Here is a 15,696-nt window from a genome sequence, read left to right as displayed (position 1 = left end):
GAGAGGGGTGGGGGCTGCCAGAGACCAGCGGTATCAGCAGAGGGGTGGGGGCAGCCAGAGACCAGCAGGAGAGGGGTGGGGGCTGCCAGAGACCAGCAGCAGCATCAGCAGCAGAGGGGTGGGGGCAGCCAGAGACCAGCAGCAGCATCAGCAGCAGAGGGGTGGGGGCAGCCAGAGACCAGCAGCAGCATCAGCAGCAGAGGGGTGGGGGCAGCCAGAGACCAGCAGTATCAGCAGAGGGGTGGGGGCAGCCAGAGACCAGCAGGAGAGGGGTGGGGGCTGCCAGAGACCAGCAGCAGCATCAGCAGGAGAGGGGTGGGGGCTGCCAGAGACCAGCAGCAGCATCAGCAGGAGAGGGGTGGGGGCTGCCAGAGACCAGCAGCAGCATCAGCAGGAGAGGGGTGGGGGCTGCCAGAGACCAGCAGCAGCATCAGCAGCAGAGGGGTGGGGGCAGCCAGAGACCAGCAGCAGCATCAGCAGGAGAGGGGTGGGGGCAGCCAGAGACCAGCAGCAGCATCAGCAGGAGAGGGGTGGGGGCTGCCAGAGACCAGCAGCAGCATCAGCAGCAGAGGGGTGGGGGCAGCCAGAGACCAGCAGTATCAGCAGAGGGGTGGGGGCAGCCAGAGACCAGCAGGAGAGGGGTGGGGGCTGCCAGAGACCAGCAGCAGCATCAGCAGGAGAGGGGTGGGGGCTGCCAGAGACCAGCAGCAGCATCAGCAGGAGAGGGGTGGGGCTGCCAGAGACCAGCAGCAGCATCAGCAGGAGAGGGGTGGGGGCTGCCAGAGACCAGCAGCAGCATCAGCAGCAGAGGGGTGGGGGCAGCCAGAGACCAGCAGCAGCATCAGCAGGAGAGGGGTGGGGGCAGCCAGAGACCAGCAGCAGCATCAGCAGGAGAGGGGTGGGGGCTGCCAGAGACCAGCAGTATCAGCAGAGGGGTGGGGGCAGCCAGAGACCAGCAGGAGAGGGGTGGGGGCTGCCAGAGACCAGCAGCAGCATCAGCAGCAGAGGGGTGGGGGCAGCCAGAGACCAGCAGCAGCATCAGCAGCAGAGGGGTGGGGGCAGCCAGAGACCAGCAGCAGCATCAGCAGGAGAGGGGTGGGGGCAGCCAGAGACCAGCAGCAGCATCAGCAGGAGAGGGGTGGGGGCAGCCAGAGACCAGCAGGAGAGGGGTGGGGGCTGCCAGAGACCAGCAGCAGCATCAGCAGGAGAGGGGTGGGGGCAGCCAGAGACCAGCAGCAGCATCAGCAGGAGAGGGGTGGGGGCAGCCAGAGACCAGCAGCAGCATCAGCAGGAGAGGGGTGGGGGCTGCCAGAGACCAGCAGCAGCATCAGCAGCAGAGGGGTGGGGGCAGCCAGAGACCAGCAGCAGCATCAGCAGGAGAGGGGTGGGGGCAGCCAGAGACCAGCAGTATCAGCAGAGGGGTGGGGGCAGCCAGAGACCAGCAGCAGAGGGGTGGGGGCAGCCAGAGACCAGCAGCAGCATCAGCAGGAGAGGGGTGGGGGCTGCCAGAGACCAGCAGTATCAGCAGAGGGGTGGGGGCAGCCAGAGACCAGCAGGAGAGGGGTGGGGGCTGCCAGAGACCAGCAGCAGCATCAGCAGCAGAGGGGTGGGGGCAGCCAGAGACCAGCAGGAGAGGGGTGGGGGCTGCCAGAGACCAGCAGCAGCATCAGCAGGAGAGGGGTGGGGGCAGCCAGAGACCAGCAGCAGCATCAGCAGGAGAGGGGTGGGGGCTGCCAGAGACCAGCGGTATCAGCAGAGGGGTGGGGGCAGCCAGAGACCAGCAGGAGAGGGGTGGGGGCTGCCAGAGACCAGCAGCAGCATCAGCAGCAGAGGGGTGGGGGCAGCCAGAGACCAGCAGCAGCATCAGCAGCAGAGGGGTGGGGGCAGCCAGAGACCAGCAGCAGCATCAGCAGCAGAGGGGTGGGGGCAGCCAGAGACCAGCAGCAGCAGGAGAGGGGTGGGGGCAGCCAGAGACCAGCAGCACCAGCAGAGGGGTGGGGGGGCAGCCAGAGACCAGCAGCAGCAGCAGCAGGAGAGGGGTGGGGGCAGCCAGAGACCAGCAGCAGCAGCAGCAGGAGAGGGGTGGGGGCAGCCAGAGACCAGCAGCAGCATCAGCAGGAGAGGGGTGGGGGCTGCCAGAGACCAGCAGCATCAGCAGAGGGGTGGGGGCAGCCAGAGACCAGCAGGAGAGGGGTGGGGGCTGCCAGAGACCAGCAGCAGCAGGAGAGGGGTGGGGGGCTGCCAGAGACCAGCAGCACCAGCAGAGGGGTGGGGGGGCAGCCAGAGACCAGCAGCAGCAGCAGCAGCAGGAGAGGGGTGGGGGCAGCCAGAGACCAGCAGCACCAGCAGAGGGGTGGGGGGGCAGCCAGAGACCAGCAGCAGCAGCAGCAGGAGAGGGGTGGGGGCAGCCAGAGACCAGCAGCAGCATCAGCAGCAGCAGAGGGGTGGGGGCAGCCAGAGACCAGCAGCAGCATCAGCAGGAGAGGGGTGGGGGCTGCCAGAGACCAGCAGCATCAGCAGAGGGGTGGGGGCAGCCAGAGACCAGCAGGAGAGGGGTGGGGGCTGCCAGAGACCAGCAGCAGCAGGAGAGGGGTGGGGGCTGCCAAAGACCAGCAGCACCAGCAGAGGGGTGGGGGGGCAGCCAGAGACCAGCAGCAGCAGCAGCAGGAGAGGGGTGGGGGCAGCCAGAGACCAGCAGCACCAGCAGAGGGGTGGGGGGGCAGCCAGAGACCAGCAGCAGCAGCAGCAGGAGAGGGGTGGGGGCAGCCAGAGACCAGCAGCAGCATCAGCAGCAGAGGGGTGGGGGCAGCCAGAGACCAGCAGCAGCATCAGCAGGAGAGGGGTGGGGGCTGCCAGAGACCAGCAGCATCAGCAGAGGGGTGGGGGCAGCCAGAGACCAGCAGGAGAGGGGTGGGGGCTGCCAGAGACCAGCAGCAGCAGGAGAGGGGTGGGGGCTGCCAGAGACCAGCAGCACCAGCAGAGGGGTGGGGGGGCAGCCAGAGACCAGCAGCAGCAGCAGCAGGAGAGGGGTGGGGGCTGCCAGAGACCAGCAGCACCAGCAGAGGGGTGGGGGGCAGCCAGAGACCAGCAGCAGCAGCAGGAGAGGGGTGGGGGCAGCCAGAGACCAGCAGCAGCATCAGCAGCAGAGGGGTGGGGGCAGCCAGAGACCAGCAGGAGAGGGGTGGGGGCAGCCAGAGACCAGCAGCAGCATCAGCAGGAGAGGGGTGGGGCTGCCAGAGACCAGCAGCAGCATCAGCAGCAGAGGGGTGGGGGCAGCCAGAGACCAGCAGCAGCAGGAGAGGGGTGGGGGCTGCCAGAGACCAGCAGCACCAGCAGAGGGGTGGGGGGGCAGCCAGAGACCAGCAGCAGCAGCAGCAGGAGAGGGGTGGGGGCAGCCAGAGACCAGCAGCAGCAGCAGCAGAGGGGTGGGGGCAGCCAGAGACCAGCAGAAGCATCAGCAGGAGAGGGGTGGGGGCAGCCAGAGACCAGCAGCAGCATCAGCAGGAGAGGGGTGGGGGCAGCCAGAGACCAGCAGCAGCATCAGCAGGAGAGGGGTGGGGCAGCCAGAGACCAGCAGTATCATCAGTAAAGGGGTGGGGGCAGCCAGAGACCAGCAGCAGAGGGGTGGGGGCTGCCAGAGACCAGCAGCAGCATCAGCAGGAGAGGGGTGGGGGCTGCCAGAGACCAGCAGCATCAGCAGAGGGGTGGGGGCAGCCAGAGACCAGCAGGAGAGGGGTGGGGGCTGCCAGAGACCAGCAGCAGCAGGAGAGGGGTGGGGGCAGCCAGAGACCAGCAGCACCAGCAGAGGGGTGGGGGGGCAGCCAGAGACCAGCAGCAGCAGCAGCAGGAGAGGGGTGGGGGCAGCCAGAGACCAGCAGCAGCATCAGCAGCAGAGGGGTGGGGGCAGCCAGAGACCAGCAGCAGCATCAGCAGGAGAGGGGTGGGGGCTGCCAGAGACCAGCAGCATCAGCAGAGGGGTGGGGGCAGCCAGAGACCAGCAGGAGAGGGGTGGGGGCTGCCAGAGACCAGCAGCAGCAGGAGAGGGGTGGGGGCTGCCAGAGACCAGCAGCACCAGCAGAGGGGTGGGGGGGCAGCCAGAGACCAGCAGCAGCAGCAGCAGGAGAGGGGTGGGGGCTGCCAGAGACCAGCAGCACCAGCAGAGGGGTGGGGGGGCAGCCAGAGACCAGCAGCAGCAGCAGCAGCAGGAGAGGGGTGGGGGCAGCCAGAGACCAGCAGCAGCATCAGCAGCAGAGGGGTGGGGGCAGCCAGAGACCAGCAGCAGCATCAGCAGGAGAGGGGTGGGGGCAGCCAGAGACCAGCAGCAGCATCAGCAGGAGAGGGGTGGGGGCAGCCAGAGACCAGCAGGAGAGGGGTGGGGGCTGCCAGAGACCAGCAGCAGCATCAGCAGGAGAGGGGTGGGGGCAGCCAGAGACCAGCAGCAGCATCAGCAGCAGAGGGGTGGGGGCAGCCAGAGACCAGCAGTATCAGCAGAGGGGTGGGGGCAGCCAGAGACCAGCAGGAGAGGGGTGGGGGCTGCCAGAGACCAGCAGCAGCATCAGCAGGAGAGGGGTGGGGGCAGCCAGAGACCAGCAGCAGCATCAGCAGGAGAGGGGTGGGGGCAGCCAGAGACCAGCAGCAGCATCAGCAGGAGAGGGGTGGGGGCAGCCAGAGACCAGCAGGAGAGGGGTGGGGGCTGCCAGAGACCAGCAGCAGCATCAGCAGGAGAGGGGTGGGGGCTGCCAGAGACCAGCAGCAGCATCAGCAGCAGAGGGGTGGGGGCAGCCAGAGACCAGCAGCAGCATCAGCAGGAGAGGGGTGGGGGCTGCCAGAGACCAGCAGCAGCATCAGCAGCAGAGGGGTGGGGGCAGCCAGAGACCAGCAGCAGCAGGAGAGGGGTGGGGGCTGCCAGAGACCAGCAGCACCAGCAGAGGGGTGGGGGGGCAGCCAGAGACCAGCAGCAGCAGCAGCAGGAGAGGGGTGGGGGCAGCCAGAGACCAGCAGCAGCAGGAGAGGGGTGGGGGCAGCCAGAGACCAGCAGCAGCATCAGCAGGAGAGGGGTGGGGGCTGCCAGAGACCAGCAGCATCAGCAGAGGGGTGGGGGCAGCCAGAGACCAGCAGGAGAGGGGTGGGGGCTGCCAGAGACCAGCAGCAGCAGGAGAGGGGTGGGGGCTGCCAGAGACCAGCAGCACCAGCAGAGGGGTGGGGGGGGCAGCCAGAGACCAGCAGCAGCAGCAGCAGGAGAGGGGTGGGGGCAGCCAGAGACCAGCAGCACCAGCAGAGGGGTGGGGGGGCAGCCAGAGACCAGCAGCAGCATCAGCAGCAGAGGGGTGGGGGCAGCCAGAGACCAGCAGCAGCATCAGCAGCAGAGGGGTGGGGGCAGCCAGAGACCAGCAGCAGCATCAGCAGGAGAGGGGTGGGGGCTGCCAGAGACCAGCAGCATCAGCAGAGGGGTGGGGGCAGCCAGAGACCAGCAGGAGAGGGGTGGGGGCTGCCAGAGACCAGCAGCAGCAGGAGAGGGGTGGGGGCTGCCAGAGACCAGCAGCACCAGCAGAGGGGTGGGGGGGCAGCCAGAGACCAGCAGCAGCAGCAGCAGGAGAGGGGTGGGGGCAGCCAGAGACCAGCAGCACCAGCAGAGGGGTGGGGGGGCAGCCAGAGACCAGCAGCAGCAGCAGCAGGAGAGGGGGTGGGGGGCAGCCAGAGACCAGCAGCAGCATCAGCAGGAGAGGGGTGGGGGCAGCCAGAGACCAGCAGGAGAGGGGTGGGGGCTGCCAGAGACCAGCAGCAGCAGGAGAGGGGTGGGGGCTGCCAGAGACCAGCAGCACCAGCAGAGGGGTGGGGGGGCAGCCAGAGACCAGCAGCAGCAGCAGCAGCAGGAGAGGGGTGGGGGCAGCCAGAGACCAGCAGCACCAGCAGAGGGGTGGGGGGGCAGCCAGAGACCAGCAGCAGCAGCAGCAGGAGAGGGGTGGGGGCAGCCAGAGACCAGCAGCAGCATCAGCAGGAGAGGGGTGGGGGCTGCCAGAGACCAGCAGCATCAGCAGAGGGGTGGGGGCAGCCAGAGACCAGCAGGAGAGGGGTGGGGGCTGCCAGAGACCAGCAGCAGCAGGAGAGGGGTGGGGCTGCCAGAGACCAGCAGCACCAGCAGAGGGGTGGGGGGGCAGCCAGAGACCAGCAGCAGCAGCAGGAGAGGGGTGGGGGCAGCCAGAGACCAGCAGCACCAGCAGAGGGGTGGGGGGGCAGCCAGAGACCAGCAGCAGCAGCAGCAGGAGAGGGGTGGGGGCAGCCAGAGACCAGCAGCAGCATCAGCAGCAGAGGGGTGGGGGCAGCCAGAGGACCAGCAGCAGCATCAGCAGGAGAGGGGTGGGGGCTGCCAGAGACCAGCAGCATCAGCAGAGGGGTGGGGGCAGCCAGAGACCAGCAGGAGAGGGGTGGGGGCTGCCAGAGACCAGCAGGAGAGGGGTGGGGGCTGCCAGAGACCAGCAGCAGCAGGAGAGGGGTGGGGGCTGCCAGAGACCAGCAGCACCAGCAGAGGGGTGGGTGGGCAGCCAGAGACCAGCAGCAGCAGCAGCAGGAGAGGGGTGGGGGCAGCCAGAGACCAGCAGCACCAGCAGAGGGGTGGGGGGGCAGCCAGAGACCAGCAGCAGCAGCAGCAGGAGAGGGGTGGGGGCAGCCAGAGACCAGCAGCATCAGCAGAGGGGTGGGGGCAGCCAGAGACCAGCAGGAGAGGGGTGGGGGCTGCCAGAGACCAGCAGCAGCAGGAGAGGGGTGGGGGCTGCCAGAGACCAGCAGCACCAGCAGAGGGGTGGGGGGGCAGCCAGAGACCAGCAGCAGCAGCAGCAGGAGAGGGGTGGGGGCAGCCAGAGACCAGCAGCACCAGCAGAGGGGTGGGGGGGCAGCCAGAGACCAGCAGCAGCAGCAGCAGGAGAGGGGTGGGGGCAGCCAGAGACCAGCAGCATCAGCAGAGGGGTGGGGGCAGCCAGAGACCAGCAGGAGAGGGGTGGGGGCTGCCAGAGACCAGCAGCAGCAGGAGAGGGGTGGGGGCTGCCAGAGACCAGCAGCACCAGCAGAGGGGTGGGGGGCAGCCAGAGACCAGCAGCAGCAGCAGCAGGAGAGGGGTGGGGGCAGCCAGAGACCAGCAGCACCAGCAGAGGGGTGGGGGGGCAGCCAGAGACCAGCAGCAGCAGCAGCAGGAGAGGGGTGGGGGCAGCCAGAGACCAGCAGCAGCATCAGCAGCAGAGGGGTGGGGGCAGCCAGAGACCAGCAGCAGCATCAGCAGGAGAGGGGTGGGGGCTGCCAGAGACCAGCAGCATCAGCAGAGGGGTGGGGGCAGCCAGAGACCAGCAGGAGAGGGGTGGGGGCTGCCAGAGACCAGCAGGAGAGGGGTGGGGGCTGCCAGAGACCAGCAGCAGCAGGAGAGGGGTGGGGGCTGCCAGAGACCAGCAGCACCAGCAGAGGGGTGGGGGGGCAGCCAGAGACCAGCAGCAGCAGCAGCAGGAGAGGGGTGGGGGCAGCCAGAGACCAGCAGCACCAGCAGAGGGGTGGGGGGGCAGCCAGAGACCAGCAGCAGCAGCAGCAGGAGAGGGGTGGGGGCAGCCAGAGACCAGCAGCATCAGCAGAGGGGTGGGGGCAGCCAGAGACCAGCAGGAGAGGGGTGGGGGCTGCCAGAGACCAGCAGCAGCAGGAGAGGGGTGGGGGCTGCCAGAGACCAGCAGCACCAGCAGAGGGGTGGGGGGGCAGCCAGAGACCAGCAGCAGCAGCAGCAGGAGAGGGGTGGGGGCAGCCAGAGACCAGCAGCACCAGCAGAGGGGTGGGGGGGCAGCCAGAGACCAGCAGCAGCAGCAGCAGGAGAGGGGTGGGGGCTGCCAGAGACCAGCAGCAGCAGCAGCAGGAGAGGGGTGGGGGCAGCCAGAGACCAGCAGCAGCATCAGCAGAGGGGTGGGGGGGGGCAGCCAGAGACCAGCAGCAGCATCAGCAGAGGGGTGGGGGGGGGCAGCCAGAGACCAGCAGCAGCATCAGCAGAGGGGTGGGGGGGGCAGCCAGAGACCAGCAGCTGCATCAGCAGAGGGGTGGGGGGGCAGCCAGAGACCAGCAGCATCATCAGCAGAGGGGTGGGGGGACAGCCAGAGACCAGCAGCAGCATCAGCAGAGGGGTGGGGGGCAGCCAGAGACCAGCAGCAGCATCAGCAGAGGGGTGGGGGGGGGCAGCCAGAGACCAGCAGCTGCATCAGCAGAGGGGTGGGGGGGCAGCCAGAGACCAGCAGCAGCATCAGCAGAGGGGTGGGGGGGGCAGCCAGAGACCAGCAGCAGAGGGGGGGGCAGCCAGAGACCAGCAGCAGCATCAGCAGAGGGGTGGGGGGGGCAGCCAGAGACCAGCAGCAGCATCAGCAGAGGGGTGGGGGGGGCAGCCAGAGACCAGCAGCAGAGGGGGGGGCAGCCAGAGACCAGCAGCAGCATCAGCAGAGGGGTGGGGGGGGCAGCCAGAGACCAGCAGCAGCATCAGCAGAGGGGTGGGGGGGGCAGCCAGAGACCAGCAGCTGCATCAGCAGAGGGGTGGGGGGGCAGCCAGAGACCAGCATCAGCAGAGGGGTGGGGGGGCAGCCAGAGACCAGCAGCTGCATCAGCAGAGGGGTGGGGGGGGCAGCCAGAGACCAGCAGCAGCATCAGCAGAGGGGTGGGGGGGGGCAGCCAGAGACCAGCAGCAGCAGGAGAGGGGTGGGGGGGCAGCCAGAGACCAGCAGCAGAGGGGGGGGGCAGCCAGAGACCAGCAGCAGCATCAGCAGAGGGTGGGGGGGGGCAGCCAGAGACCAGCAGCTGCATCAGCAGAGGGGTGGGGGGGCAGCCAGAGACCAGCATCAGCAGAGGGGTGGGGGGGCAGCCAGAGACCAGCAGCTGCATCAGCAGAGGGGTGGGGGGGCAGCCAGAGACCAGCAGCAGCATCAGCAGAGGGGTGGGGGGGGGCAGCCAGAGACCAGCAGCAGCAGGAGAGGGGTGGGGGGGCAGCCAGAGACCAGCAGCAGAGGGGGGGGGCAGCCAGAGACCAGCAGCTGCATCAGCAGAGGGGTGGGGGGGCAGCCAGAGACCAGCAGCTGCATCAGCAGAGGGGTGGGGGGGCAGCCAGAGACCAGCATCAGCAGAGGGGTGGGGGGGCAGCCAGAGACCAGCAGCTGCATCAGCAGAGGGGTGGGGGGGCAGCCAGAGACCAGCAGCAGCATCAGCAGAGGGGTGGGGGGGGGGCAGCCAGAGACCAGCAGCAGAGGGGTGGGGGGGGCAGCCAGAGACCAGCAGCAGAGGGGTGGGGGCGTGACACCCCTTTCGTGTTTCCCGGTGGAAATGAAAGGCAGTTTCTTTGTTGGTGCAATTTTACACACAAAAGGACTAAAAAAATGCACTTTTCTCAAGCGGAGACTGCTGGTAAATAACTCACCAGAGATCTCCATGAGCCCGTATCCTCCGTCCCTGCCACGCGAAGATCACTGTGCGCATGCTCTGTCCCTGCGGGACCTCCGAGCATGCGCGAGCAGCTCGTGTGCGCATGCTCCATATTACACATGGTGTCCTGTGCGCGTGCGCAAGCGGCTCCTGTGCGCGTGCGCAAGCGGCTCCTGTGCGCATGCTCCATATTACACATGGTGTTCTGTGCGCGTGCGGCTCGTGTGCGCATGCTCCATATTACACATGGTGTGCTGTGCTGTGCGCGTGCGGCTCGTGTGCGCATGCTCCATATTACACATGGTGTGCTGTGCTGTGCGCGTGCGGCTCGTGTGCGCATGCTCCATATTACACATGTCGTGCTGTGCGTGTGGGCCAGCGGCTTGTGTGCGCATGCTCTATATGGACCACCCCACGTTTACTGTGCGCATGCTCTTTTGCTTGCACGGTTCCCGCCGCGTATTGTGAGTTACCGCTCGTGTGCGCATGCTCCAACCACAGCGGCCCATTTGAGCATGCGCAAGTGGCTGGTGTGCGCATGCTCCTTGTAATCAGGCCCGGCGGTCCTTTGTGGCTGGTTTGCGCATGCTCCATACCGGCTTTGTATCGATAGAGTCTGTGTGTATGGCCTCTCTCTACCTTGTGCTGCCTTACACCATAACTTGCCATGCTCTGATTACTTACCGGTGATCTTCATTACTCCTAGTCCTACTCTTCCTCATCACAGTACTTACCTCATGAGGCCCCTGCCTCCGACACAGGACATTTTTCTATTTCTTTTATTTCCTACAATTCCTCCCCTTAACCCACTGTTGTGTCCTCTTTCTATGAACTTGTTTGTTTATTCGTTGTTGTTGTCCATGTCCGTTCTCTTTGTTAGTGAACGAGTTGTGACGTTTGGTCACGCGTAAGGAAGAGGCGGGGTTACCGCCTCGGGGTCAGTTTTGGCGCCGAGAATAAAGTAGAGCAGTTTCTCCTGGACCAGGCTCCCGCGTCTCATTTGCTTGATATTGATTTATCTACCTGTTTTACATTACGCACAGTGCTGATCACTGTCGAGCTCATTTGCTCGAGTTCCGAGTTCGTCGGAACTCAACACCCACGGCATCCAGTTTAACATATCCAAGCCGGAGCATGGGACCTTCCCCGCAGGGAGGGAGAGGAGGGTCATCAGTACTGTAACAAGGAAGAGAAGGACTAGGAGTAATGAAGATTACGGTAAATGATCAGAGCATTACCTCCACATCCACTCTTCCTCATCCTAGTACTTACCTCATGTGGCATACCATAGCAGCAACGGGGAGAGGTCCCAATGAGCATAAGCCAGAAAAGTGCAAAACAAAAACTCACACCAATAAGAACTCCAAACTCACATCCCAACAGACAAAACCCCAACCCCCGAAGGAACCATCCCCAGAGCGGCAGTCAATCGAAACAGGGTGACTAAAGTGCTCTGAGCCGCTGTTAAGAAGGATTTCTGAACTCTGTCCAGGAGGGGCAGAGGTTCAGAAGGCCAACCTAGTTTCTTGGAACAGGGTAACCTCTGGACAAGCCAGACCAATCAGGGTAGCTCTGGCAGGCGGTCAAGACTAAGAGCCTCATTACACGGACGGCGGTAAGGGTTAACGGTCACCGTTAATGGTACCGGTGACTGTTAACCCTTACCGCCGTACTACGAGGTCCCTTTGCGGGTTGGAGACTTTAACGCCTGCTTTTTGCAGGCGTTAAAATCCAACCCGCAAAGGGACCTTGGAGCTAATTACGGCACCATAATTTACGGTGCCATAATTAGCGCCTTCCCCATTCCCATTATGCCCTATGGGGCAAAAATGGGAATGGGGAAGGGCAATGGTGGAAGGGGGAATTACCGCCCCGCCAACCTTGGAATAGGGCAGTAATTCCCCTTTCCACCAAGGTGGTGCCGGTATTTTACCGGCATGAACCATGGCGCTAATAGCGCCATGGTTCACCGCCTACCGTGTAATGAGGCCCTAAGTCTCAGGAGGGGTGAGGGTAACTGAAGGACCTCAATGAGCACACAGAGCAAGGACACTTACAAATTACTCCCAAACACGTGTTATATCAAAAATATAGACACATTTATTGCAAGGCCTTTGTACCTCAGACCTTAGCAAAAGAATCACAGCAATACTAAGTTAACCAACACAACACAACCAATACAATATATATACAAGACCATTGGGTCTAAAGGGTTACATGCACAAAATATGTCGACAACCTAGATGAGAAGGAAAAAGGCAGTGCAGGTAGTCTTTAGGCCCCTTCGACATCAGCAACACACCTAAAAAGCAGTCCAAGCCCTAAGAAGAGTGGAGCCTTGTGCTCAATAGTACATGTGTGCCAATGCACGCGGTTGTTCCAATGGACAAAGCAGTGTCTCTTTAGGGGTCTCTAGCAGCTCGGGAAGGTGGATAAGGCGATGAAGAATAAGTTCCCACTATTCAAGAAGGACCTCCACTTGAAGGCAGAAGCAGTTCGTGAGTTCGGGATGGAGTTGCTATTTCGCAACAGCAGTGGACAGAAGAGGGGCCCCCAGGGGCCACTCATGTGTAAAGTTGGGCTCTGGCACTAGGGTCCACCGGTTGGGGTAAAGATTACTCACCGGTCCCTGAGGGAAGGAGACCCAAACTTCGGCAGGTTAGTCCAATTCGGTTGCAGGTTCGGCGGCGGCAAAAAGGACGCCTCTGCACCTTTTAGTTCCTGAGTTCCAGCGAGGATTCCCAAATGGGACAGTAGTGATTTCTCCACTCCATGTGGATGAATTGCCCCAGTTTCACTGCAGCAGGCTTCAGGGGCAAGAGTGTCACAAATGCAGCAGACTTGCAAAGGACGTTGCCGCAGCAGGGCAACATAGTAACCGCGTTAACTCCGGTTCGGGCGCACTCGTCTCACGTCAGACCTGGAATTGCCAAGTGTACGAAATTCGGTGTGAGGGTGCCATGGACACAGAGCTAGCAGTATACCAAGTTTTGAGGGCCTCCTCGAAACGACGGCGGAGACAGAGCAAAGGTCCTGCGTAAACTGGTCAGCCCAGTGGTTGGCCCAGGGACACTTCCGAGAAAGCTTACTTGCTGGTTTTGGTGAAGGTGCCGAGAATAGTTGGTCTGACTATTCCAATGGGTCGAAGCGTCTTCGCAGACCTTCTAGGACGACCAGATGCAGAGGGGTCCCACGGGACGACAGCGGGCTCAGGGTGCCAAACCTTCCAGCGGGTCGCCAGCAGTTCCTCGACTCAGCTTCGTAGTTGCAGGATACTTGGATCCTATTCTTTGTTCAGTGATAACTCAGGAGATCGACCGGGTAGTGGTGTTTCCAGCCTCCTCTTATCCAAAGTTCCCTTTGAACCAAAATGGAGAAGACCCAAGGGGAGATCTGCTCTCAAACACACACTCTATATGTGGACCAATCACAGACCAAACTGGTCTCAGGCATTCAGGACACTCCAGACTCTTTGGCACCCAGGATGTGTATTGGGACCAGACATCCCAGCCCACATCCTGGAGGCACACACACACAAGGAATGCAGAAGCCTGCAAAAGCATTGGGATTCGAGGGAAAATGCATGAACAAATAAGGACTGGCCCGGGTCGACTCGACCTGGGGAAGGTGAAGGGGCAAGATGGCCAAAGGACAGGACAAAGAACCTTGTGGCATGGCCATTTTGGAGCCAGGCCACCTATTCGTGCCAAACGCGGTTAACGCGGTTAACATGGCAGGAAAGGGTTAAAAATAATGCGAAACGATAGCTGCCACCAGTCCTGTCCATGACACATCTGCACAGTTCATAAAAATTCCAGCGAGAGTATCTAGGGCCTTTGGAAATGACTATAGACCCAAGTGTGCTGTATAGTAAGATATTTTGCACCCTTGTTACATGTTACACAAATGTTGCAACATGAGGAAAAGGACTAAGGGAAACAAAGTCTCCCAGTACTGACTGTCTTAAGGGCATGTCAGTTTCCCCATAACAAGTGAGCGAAAGCCCAGAGGAGTACAGCTGAAGGCTGTGCTTCTCTGGCAAAGTCAGTCAGGGTTGTCTAAACAGCAGCAAAAAGTTTGGGGGTTGACACATGGAGGGAAAATTGCATACACATATGAAATCTTTCCTAACAGCAGCCCAGGTGGCCACCCCACAAATCTCCTGCAGAGATAAACCCCCTAGCATCCGCCCAGGGAGCAGCCAAACCCCTGGTAGGGAGACCCTGCGTGGGCAGGCACAGGCTGGCCATGAAAATCACAGAAGCCATAGGAAGAACAACACAGAGCTAATGGAAAACCACAGAGGCCTTCCCACCCACAGCAGCGGGGCAAAAAAAGCAACCAGGCAACTACCAGACCACCCGACAGGAGCAGTCTGATCTAAATACACAAAAAACCATCTGCCACGCATCAAAGTCAGGCCAAGCCACCCATACCCGCGACTGTGGGAAGCGAAAACCCAGGGACAACCAGATCCTGAAAGGGGCGAAAGCGAAACCCAACCGTAGGCAGTAACCTTGGAGCACACTGCAAAACGAGAGTCCAGGAAAACCTGCAAGAAAAAAGGGGGGATGACACAACAGAGCCCCAATCCCACCCCGAGCCTATGGGCAGACGTGATAGCGATCAGGAAAACAGTCAGTAGAGTAAGGAGCGCGACGACAAACCAGAAAGGGCCACCAAAGGTGGCCCAGAAGGGACCTCAAGACCAAAGGGAGATCCCAAAGGGGAAGGCCCCTTTCAGTGCAAGGACGGGAAGAAGAGGGACACCAAAGCAACTTCCCCACCCGAAAAACCCCCTGAAGTACAACAGGCCCTGGAGAGCTGCACACAAACTTTCCAAGTGGACGAACGACGGCCCTCCTCCGGAGCCCACAGCCCCTGGGCCGAGAGGACGCCCAATGTGCCCCCCCAGCTGGCACCTGGGGAAAGAGGGTTCAAAGGAGGACAGACCGGGGACAGCCCCGCCTGGTGATACGGGACCCACAACCACCACAGTAAGGAGGCCCACAGAGTCTGAAACACCAGGATCAAGGCCGCGTAAGACAGAGAAGCCAGAAGCCAGTGGTAGAGTAGGTACGACACCAGAGGATGCAGATTACGGAACTGTGCGAAAGGACTGAAAAAAAGGTCTGACTTTACCAAAAGTCTGAAAATGCATACCACCAAAGGTTCAAACACAAAAAGTTTGAACCTTTGGTGGCATGCATTTTAGGTAAGTAAAAAAAAGACCTCGGGGGTGTCCCACGCGACACCCCGCTCACCATACTATACAGTATAGTGAACAGGGGTTCGGGGGACACCCCCACTGCACACCTGTCAAAGGGAAAAAAAGAAAACGGGGGCTGCTGTGGTGTACCCCGCAACACCCCGCTCACTATACTATGTGGTATAGTGAGCGTGGTGTTCCGGGGAACACCCCCACAATACACCCTAGAAAAAAAACAAAAAACAGAGGCTACGGGGATGTCCCCCGCAACACCCCGCTCTCTATACTTTACAGTATAGTGAGCAGGGGTTGCGGGGGTAACCCCTGCAGCTGCCCGTAAAAAAAATAAAAAGGACCACGCAGCGCTGATTCCCGATCACGGAAGTGAAAGAGACCTGGCACCGCAGGGATACATCATGAAGAAAAGGTAAGTAGAGTTTGGTTATGTTGGGAGTGTGGGTGGGGGTGTGTTGAGGGTGTGGGTGGGGAGTGTGTCGTGGGTGTGTTGTGGGTGTGGTGGAGGTGTGGGTATGTAGTGGTTTGCAGTGTATGTTCGCATGGGAAATGTATGAACCTTTTGAGGTGCGTACATTTCTCATGCAAACTTTTCCATCACAGACTTTTCCGTGATGGAAAAATCATGCAGATACCAGATTACGACGAGCCCACAGAACCAGAAAGGTGTAAGACGCCATGGGCCCCTGAAGCATGATCAACAGATGAGTCGTGACACACCGCCACCTGAGAACCCTCCCCAGAACAGACAGCAGGCGCTGGACTCCATGAGCAAACCTGAGCCCTGACAAAAGCCAGATCCAGAGAGGCTCCACAAGAGACAAAAACGCCAGTACCCCAGAAAACCCCCAGTCCCGCAATACCCGGTAAACCAGCCAGAGACCAATCCGGATCGACCGACGGAGGGCCACCTCGACCAACCAGGCGTCCATGTAGGGAAAAACTGAAGGCCCATCAGGCTAAGAGGCGCCACCAGGGGAGCCACCAGCCTGGGAAACACCCCATGGGCCGAGCATAACCCAAACGAGAGCATTCAGAACTGAACA

At 62.2% G+C, this 15,696-nt stretch overlaps 1 protein-coding gene across 1 annotated transcript in view; it reads right to left on the bottom strand.

Moving 5' to 3' along the window:
- Positions 1-9,499, bottom strand: part of LOC138468436 (zinc finger protein 436-like) — a 123,051-nt gene extending 113,552 nt beyond the window's left edge. Inside the window, exon 1 of the mRNA XM_069608991.1 lies at positions 9,422-9,499. The gene's annotated coding sequence lies outside the window, so the exon portion shown is untranslated. The remainder of the gene's footprint in view (positions 1-9,421) is intronic.
- Positions 9,500-15,696: the final 6,197 nt, after the last annotated feature.

Source organism: Ambystoma mexicanum, chromosome 4q, assembly GCF_040938575.1.
Source record: "Ambystoma mexicanum isolate Mex_15411 chromosome 4q, UKY_AmexF1_1, whole genome shotgun sequence".
Taxonomy (NCBI): Eukaryota; Metazoa; Chordata; class Amphibia; order Caudata; family Ambystomatidae; genus Ambystoma; species Ambystoma mexicanum.
Note: the sequence above shows the minus strand (reverse complement) of the source record. Positions and strands in the feature narration are given on the sequence as shown.